This window comes from Chiloscyllium punctatum, chromosome 28, assembly GCF_047496795.1.
Source record: "Chiloscyllium punctatum isolate Juve2018m chromosome 28, sChiPun1.3, whole genome shotgun sequence".
Lineage (NCBI taxonomy): Eukaryota > Metazoa > Chordata > Chondrichthyes > Orectolobiformes > Hemiscylliidae > Chiloscyllium > Chiloscyllium punctatum.
Window position 1 is genome coordinate 12,147,562 of NC_092766.1, and position 8,226 is coordinate 12,155,787.

General features: G+C 42.7%; 1 pseudogene; it reads right to left on the reverse strand.

Moving 5' to 3' along the window:
- Positions 1 to 2,389: 2,389 nt before the first annotated feature.
- On the reverse strand, positions 2,390 to 7,237 carry LOC140453818 (immunoglobulin lambda-1 light chain-like; annotated as a pseudogene).
- Between the last annotated feature and the right edge of the window lie 989 nt (positions 7,238 to 8,226).

The following is an 8,226-nucleotide window of genomic DNA, read 5'->3' on the forward strand; positions in this document are numbered from 1 at the left end:
GATGACACCTTTGTCAGCACAAAACGGAACAAATCAGAGGAAACCCATAACGTCATCAACAACATTTTTACTGGGATAAATTTCACAAAAGAGGAGGAGAGCAACAATAGACTCCCCTCCCTAGATGTCACATTGGAACGGACAGTTACTGGAGAATTGCAGACCAGCGTCTACAGGAAACTAACAAACACAGACCAGATGCTTAACTACAGATGCAATAATTGCAACACCCACAAACGGAGCAGCATCCAGATGTTATTTAAACGAGTCACAACACACTGCAGCACCCAGGAAATACGAGCAGCAGAAGAAAAATACCTATACATGTATTCAAGAAGTACGGGTACCTGTTAAACACAGTCCACCAACTCTTAAACAACCAGCTGAAATAAGTAGACACAACACACTCAGAAACTCGAGCCACACTACCATGCATCAAAGACATCTTGGAGATGACTACCACACTACTACAAACCCTTGGTATCATGGCAGCCCACACAACAATCTACACACTGAAACAGCTTCTGATGAACCTAAAGGACTATATGCGAACAAACAGCAAAACGAATGTCATTTACAAAATACAATGCAAGGACTGTAAGAAACTCTGCATCGGACAGACAGGCAAAAATCTAGCCACCAAGATACGCGAACATCAAGTAGCCACCAAAAGGCATGACCCACTTTCCCTAGTATCCTTTCACACAGAAAGACGAAGGACACCACTCGACTGGGACAACACCCATCCTGGGACAGGCTAAACAGAGACAAGTTCGGTAATTCCTAGAGGCAAGGCATTCAAACCGGAATTCCATCAATAAACACATTGATTCCATCTACTAATCTTTGAGAAAAAGAATCAGAAATAATATCACCCATCTTAAGTGACCAAGATATATAAATAGAAAGCAGGACAGAACACCAGCACTTCACCAGAGGCTCACCAATGATGTTCCCTAATGATGTAATGAAACGTCTGAAAACAAACCTGCCAGCTCAGCGAGCAAACTTACAACCTGAACAGAACAGTCATTTCTGAATTCTCTTCCTCTACCCAAACCTGTTATCGACCCTCTTTCCAATGGGAACAATATTCCCTCGCTGCCTCCAGTAAAACCTGCACGAGTTTCTCTGTGGAATTAGGGATAACTCACTTTGGATGAGATGGGAGAGAACAAATGCCCTACTTCTAAGGCGAGCTCATTATCCATCACCAAGGGGCTGAGCTTAAGTTGGGCTTGTATGCTTGTATCTGCGTTTTTGTGTGTGTGTGTGTGTGAGTGTGTGTGTGTGTGTGTGTGTGTGTGTGTGTGTGTGTGTGTGTGTGTGTGTGTGTGTGAATAGGGCTGTTGTGGGAAACAGAAGTGAGATAGAGATCTTTCTGCGGGTTACAGGTTTATGACCCTCAGCTTGCAGCTCCTGACTCGGCGCATGTTTTACCCACAATCAACTCTTGTTAGTTAGAATTCATAAAGATACAGAGTCCAGAGCACACCTGTCAAAATTACAGAGGCACTCTGAAAGGGGCTATCATTGACAAGATCAGTGACAGAATTGGGAGGTTAGACTCATCAGGAGAGAGCGAACTTTTTTGGGACACTTTTGAAAAGAAAATAGCGAGCTGTGGGCCATTACCTGATTCAAGTTTTAAAATTGTGAATATCAATACAATAGAATGTTTTGTTCCTGTTACAAACAAAACTAAAGTTGATCAACATCTCCCCCCGCCCCCCACCCCCGATAAATTCAATCAGGAATCCAGGAGAAACTTCCTCAGGAATGGAGATTATAGATCTCACTCCATAGGGATTTGGGAGAATGGACGACTTACTCCCATGGGTGGTGGAAGGGACTGGGGGGCTCACACGTGGGGAGTAGGAGAGAATCGAATACTCGGTCCTGAGTGGTGTGGGGAGAATTTAGGTATTTGGTCCCACAGGGAGTGGTTGAGATGAATATTGTTGGTGTACATTCACATTCCATAATTTGATATAATTCTGTGTAATGTTGTCACAGCTGCAAACTATCCACTGCCAAGATACTTTTAATGCCCTTTAAATGTTCAATAACGACAGTCATTTATTTTTATCATTTCAGATCTATTCAGAGCTGTGTTTACTCCAAGTTTACAAACGCAACAGGATCATTGTTTAAGTGGGGAAATTGCTCCCCATTCTATCCAGGCTGAGAGTTTGCACGCAAAATTCTGGGGACAATTGCAGCAGGAAATCCCCACTCATCAAATCAAACAATAATTTCACCGGCTCCTGATATCCATCGATTCACCAAATACCGACATTGTTGCATAAATTACGTTGCAAAACACGAACAAACAACAAAACATCACTTGGCACACATTGACTGAACCGTGACAGTGTTTGCCTGAGAGCTAACAGTCGCTGGAGCTGATGGTGTTGAGGAGAGGCGAATTCAATGAACCGTGCTTGACACTGCAAGAATATCTGGAGCCCTTCTTCCAGTCCGTAGCCGGGACGGTCAGGTAAGAGCTCAGGCCGATCACTGTCCAGGGACACGGGACTTGTGGTCACCCCGATATCTGTGTCTTTCCCATCCGCACTCCAGAAGACCTGTGCAAAGCCCGGCTTGAAGCGACTCACCAGACAGGAAATGGTGCCTGATTCTGTGTCTATTTGTTCTGGTGAAGGATGGAGCAGAAGGACAAATGGTTTCCGATCGTCACGACCTGATCATGGTGAAAGAGAGAATGACGATTACATACATGAATGAAAAAAACCTCTGATCCATCCAAAGGAGGTAAAATTACACATATTAGTCTCAACTGCGTGTTTGTGAAGGACAGAAACAGATAATTATTAATATTAACACTCTGACTTGATGTATGAGTATGCGTGAGACCGTGAATTGCTCATGTCTTACACTCTGACCTGTGTGTGTGGGAGAGACACAGAGTGAGAAAGAAACTTATTCATATGCATAACGCTGACTGGTCATGGTGTGGAGGTTTGGGTGTTTGACTGGGGTGGGCAAACTTGAAAGTCAGACAATACCAGGTGATAGTCCAACAGGTTTGTTTGGAAGTGCTAGCTTTTGGAGCGCTGCTCCTTCATCAGTTAACGAGTGGGGCAGAATCGTGAGACACAGAATTTGTAGCAAAAGATTACAGTGTCATGCAATTAAAGTGATATATTGAACAAACCGAAATTGATGTTCAGTCTTACACCTTCTAGGATGGGCTGCAATTTTCGTTTCATTAACATGCAAAACCCAGAAATTATTTAAAGTCACATTGTCAAGATAGCTTAAGGTTTTTAAAAAATCGATGACATCTCATCCCAGACTATGTCTTAAAGGCGTGAGGTTAGACTCTGCATCTACCCCAATCTTGAGTCAGACTGGTGCTATTTCAAATGGAGGAATCCGTCATACTCACTCACACACTCTACCAAGCCACACAGGCAAACGCATGCTCTCTCAAGCGCACTCTCTCTCTCCGTCTCTCTCTCTCATACACACACGTCTAACAGATGAATTTAAATTTCCAGAATTGTATTTCCAAATACTTTTTTATTTTTGCTTAAAAAGACAAACAACCTGCAGGCAGTCAATACAGGCAGTCAGTCCATATTTTGTAAATAGAACCATTCTGACTCAGGTTTGGGATAGAGACGGACTCCAACCACACAACTTTAATACATTGTCTGAGCTGAGATGTCATCTGGTTTTATAAAACCTTAAGTTATCTCGAAAATGTGACTGAAAATGAATTCTGTGATTTACAAATTAATGAACCAAAAACTATAACACACCTTCTTGATCTAGTGTAATCCACTGCTGCGTTTTGGCCCACAATGCCATGAGGAAGGGATTTGCAGGAGTGAGTGATGGTGTAACATAACTACCTGAAGTGTGTGTGTGTGTGTGTATGTGTGGGTGCACGTGCGCATGTGTATGTGCGTGAGAGAGAGAGGGGGTAGAGAGAGGGGGAGAGAGGGGAGAGAGAGAGAGAAGACGAGAATAATTAATATGACACTCTGACTTGCGCCTGAGAGAATTATTGAAATTTATTGAAGTTGATTCTGAGGAAGGCACTGGATCTTAATTTCTTTCCACAGATGCTGCCAGATTTACTGAGTCTTTCTAGCAACTTCAGTTTTTGATTAGGATAAACTATTTGACTTGTATGTTTGAGAGATAATTATTGACCTAAATCAGATACAAATCTTCTCACAAATATTGATCTAAAGTCTGATCTGCATATATTTGTGTGAATATGAGACGAAAATAATTACTTGTGTACATAACAATCTGACTGGTATATTTGCGTGGGATAGAGAAACATGGAATATTCTGACCTGTAAATGCGAGTGAATTATTGACATAATCCCTGACCTGTGCGCGTGACAGAGAATTATTGTAGCACCTTCTGTTCTGTGTGTGAATGTGTGACAGAATTATTCATAAATATACATAAGTCACTGGCGTATGTATGTGTGTTTGTGTGACAAAAGATTCAGAAAATTATTATTCGGAACAATGCTCAGACGTATGTGCGCAAGACGGAGATTTATTCATTTAATCTCTGACCCGCGTGTGTTTTGCGTCTGAGCGAGAGAATTATTACTATAAATAAGATTTTAACCTGTGTGCTTTTGTCAGACAATATTTAATATAAAAACGCACCTGTCTCTCTCTGTCTCTCTGTCTCTCTCTCTCTCTCTGTATGTGTGTGTGTGCGTGTGTGCGAGAGAGATAGATAGAAAGACAGAGATAAAGAATTACGAACCTTTGCACCACTCTGATCGGTGTTTGTGGACGTGTGTGAGTTGGATGCAGCGAATTAAAAACACAACAGTTGCCTATGTGTGTGGGATAAATGTTGATATAATCTATCTGACCTGTCTATGTGTGAGTGAGAGGAGTGTGAATGTAACAATGCCCTGTTTTATAATCTCGGTTGTGTGCGCGAATGTGCGAGAGAGAATTATTAATAACATAACATTCAGATTTATGTGCGTTTGAAAGAAGGGGAGACATGAAGAGAGAGAAATATTAATACAAAAACTGCACTAACCTGTGTATATGGAGAGTGAATTATTGTTATAATCTCTGAGCTTTGTGTGTGTGTCTGTCGGCGTGTCTGTATGTGTCATAGAGAGAAAATTATTAATATAAAGAGCACTCTGACTGCTATGTGTTTGTGTGTGGGAGAGAATTACTAATGTAACATTGACCTGCGTGTGAGATAGATATATTGTTATAATCTCTGACCGATGTGTGTTTGTAAGAGATACAGAATTATTAACATACATAACACGCTGACCTTTGTCTATGTGAGTGTTGGGGAGGGGTGGGGGGGTGGGTGGGGAAGAGAGAGAGAAAGACAGTGTGTGAGAGAGAGAGAAATATTGATATAAATAATGCTCTGGCCTGTGTTTATCGCGTGGCATAGAATTTTTAAGGTAACATTGACTGGTGTGTGTAGGAGAGAATTATTGATATTTTCTCTGATGTATGTATTTGTGTGAGAGATAATTTCTAATGTAGTACTGCCTGGATGTGGGAGAGAATTATTGATAATGTCTGGTCAGTGTATATTTGTGTGAGAGGGAGAATCATTTATATAGATATAAGACTCTCCCGTGTGCACGAGACAGCGAGAAAAGGAGAGGGACAATTGTTAACATAACATAACACACTGACATGTATGTCTATATGTGAGAGAGAATTTGTAATAGCAATAACATTAAGATAACAATAACAATTAATAATCCGTATATATAACACACTGACCGCTGGGTATTTCTGAGGAGACAAATAATTATTAATGTTACACTGACCTGTGTGCGTCTGAGAGAGGGAAAGGCAGAGAGAGAATGGTTGATATAAATAACATTTTGACCTGCGTGTGTCATTGAGATTTATTAAAAGAACACTGACCTTACGTGTAAGAAAGAACTATTAATATAGTCTCTCCGACCTGTGTGTAAAGGAGCGAGAGAATTATTATTACTTGTAAAATGACCTGATCTGTGCGATTATTTGAGAGAATTATTGATATGAAGCATACTCTAAACTCTGTGAGTGAGTGAATGAAGGAGAGAATTGTTATATAACACTGACTTGTGGGTGTGAATCAGATTTGTTGTAAAATGTGTTAAATTGTGACGGCGCAATCTGAAGAAGAGAATCCACACTGAAGGGATAAAATTTAACTAATCTGAACAATAGAGAAGACACAAAAGGAAACCAAATCTACGAAATCTGGACTGTCACGGTAGTTCAAACTCTAAAGATCATTTACACAGAGGTGTTACAGTGGCGGGGCTCAAAAAGAAACCGACCTAGTGCTTGAGTAGGGGGTAAGAGGAAAAAATATTAGTACGATGTCCTTTTCCACATTCCGCCTTTCTCGGAGGGAGGTGTGTGGGGTCGGACCGATTCACAGACTAACCAGACATTTCCAAATCCCTCTCGTCTCTGAGAACACTGACAGCACAGGATTTCATCCAGAGTCTAACATATCTGGAGATCGGATAGAAACCCTTCAATTTCCAGTTGGGCTCTGTAGGAAACTGCACTGACGGATAATTATAAAGGTGACCTCAACCAGTGATGTTTCAGACTCAGTTATAAACTTCAGCAGTTCTACATACTGAATTCTTGTATTTCCCTGTCTTACTGTGTAAGCGGTTTATTAACTCTCTAAATGCACTAATCTGAATGAGAGAGAGAGGGGGGAAACAAAATCACTTACTTTGAACAGTCAGGGCGGTTCCACCTGCAAAGATGTAGCCAGCTTAGTCAGCCCACACTTGGCAGTAATAGACGGCTGGGTCACCGGAGACCAGATTTCCGATGGTCAGGATGAAGCGATTACTGGAAGTGTCGCGAGAAGGTTGGAAACGGTCTGTGAAAATGTCCTTGTGACTGTCATGCGTGATCACCCACACCGGGCCTTCTCCGGGAGTCTGACGGTGCCAACGTACATGGGAGCTGCCCACATCACCGTTCTGGATCGCACACTTCAATTGGGCGGTCTGACCGGCGGAGAGTGGGTCGGACACCGGACTCTGATTGAGAACAGGACCAGCCAAAGTATCTACAATTGAAGAACTCTATGCGTGCGTTGAATTATTTTGCCAGCTGGTGTGAAACAAAGCCAACGAGTGTTTAACAAATATACGTTAATCCAGAGCAATTCCTGACCTGTCACACGGAGCAACAGAGTCCACAGCAAATGCAGCGTCGGAAACATTTCCACTGGAGAATGCAGTGAAACAGCCAATTTTCTGGGTGCTGCCCTCAGTGGAACCGTTAGCTGTAAACTCCTGGGAGCCCCTCCTCACCTAGTGTCGGTAAACCGGAAAGGGCTCTTCCAGCTCGATTTATTGACCGAAATGCAAATGAAGGGGCAGAAACCAGGCAAATCAACACTTTGGGCTTCCACCGATCTCTTTCTGGCTTCTTGCATGGCTGTCCATAATCTGAACTTTCGGGTTTGCCAATGTTCAATGTGCGATTGGACTTTGTAATCATAAGAAGATAGCAAATAGGCGCAAATGTAAGCTGTTTGGCCCTTCAACACCTGCTCTGTCATGCAATAGGATCATGGCTGATCTTCCAACTCTTAGATTAGATTACTTACAGTGTGGAAACAGGCCCTTCGGCCCAACAAGTCCACACCGCCCCACCAAAGCGCAACCCACCCATACACCTACATTTACCCCTTACCTAACACTATGGGCAATTTAGCATGGCCAATTCACCTGACCTACAGGTCTTTGGACTGTGGGAGGAAACCGGAGCACCCGGAGGAAACCCACGCAGACACGGGGAGAACGTGCAAACTCCACACGGTCAGTCGCCTGAGGCGGGAATTGAACCCGGGTCTCTCGCGCTGTGAGACAGTAGTGCAAACCACTGTGCCACCGTGCCGCCCACAAACTCTATCCCAAATTCTCTGTCTCCCAATACCCTTCCAACCCTTTAGACCTAAGAACTATTACTAACTCCTCTTGAAAACATGCATTTGAGAAAATGCACTAATCTTTTCTTTCTCTGTGCTTTCTTGGTGTCATAGAGTCAAGGCCCATAGCGTGGCCCAATCCGTCCATATTGACCAGAGGGCATAGATTTGAGGTAAGGTGCAGGAGATTTCAAGGACATATGAGGCCAGAGTGTGGTTGGTATCTGGAACTTACACCTTGTAAGGATGGTAGAGACAGAAGTCTCATCACATTGAAG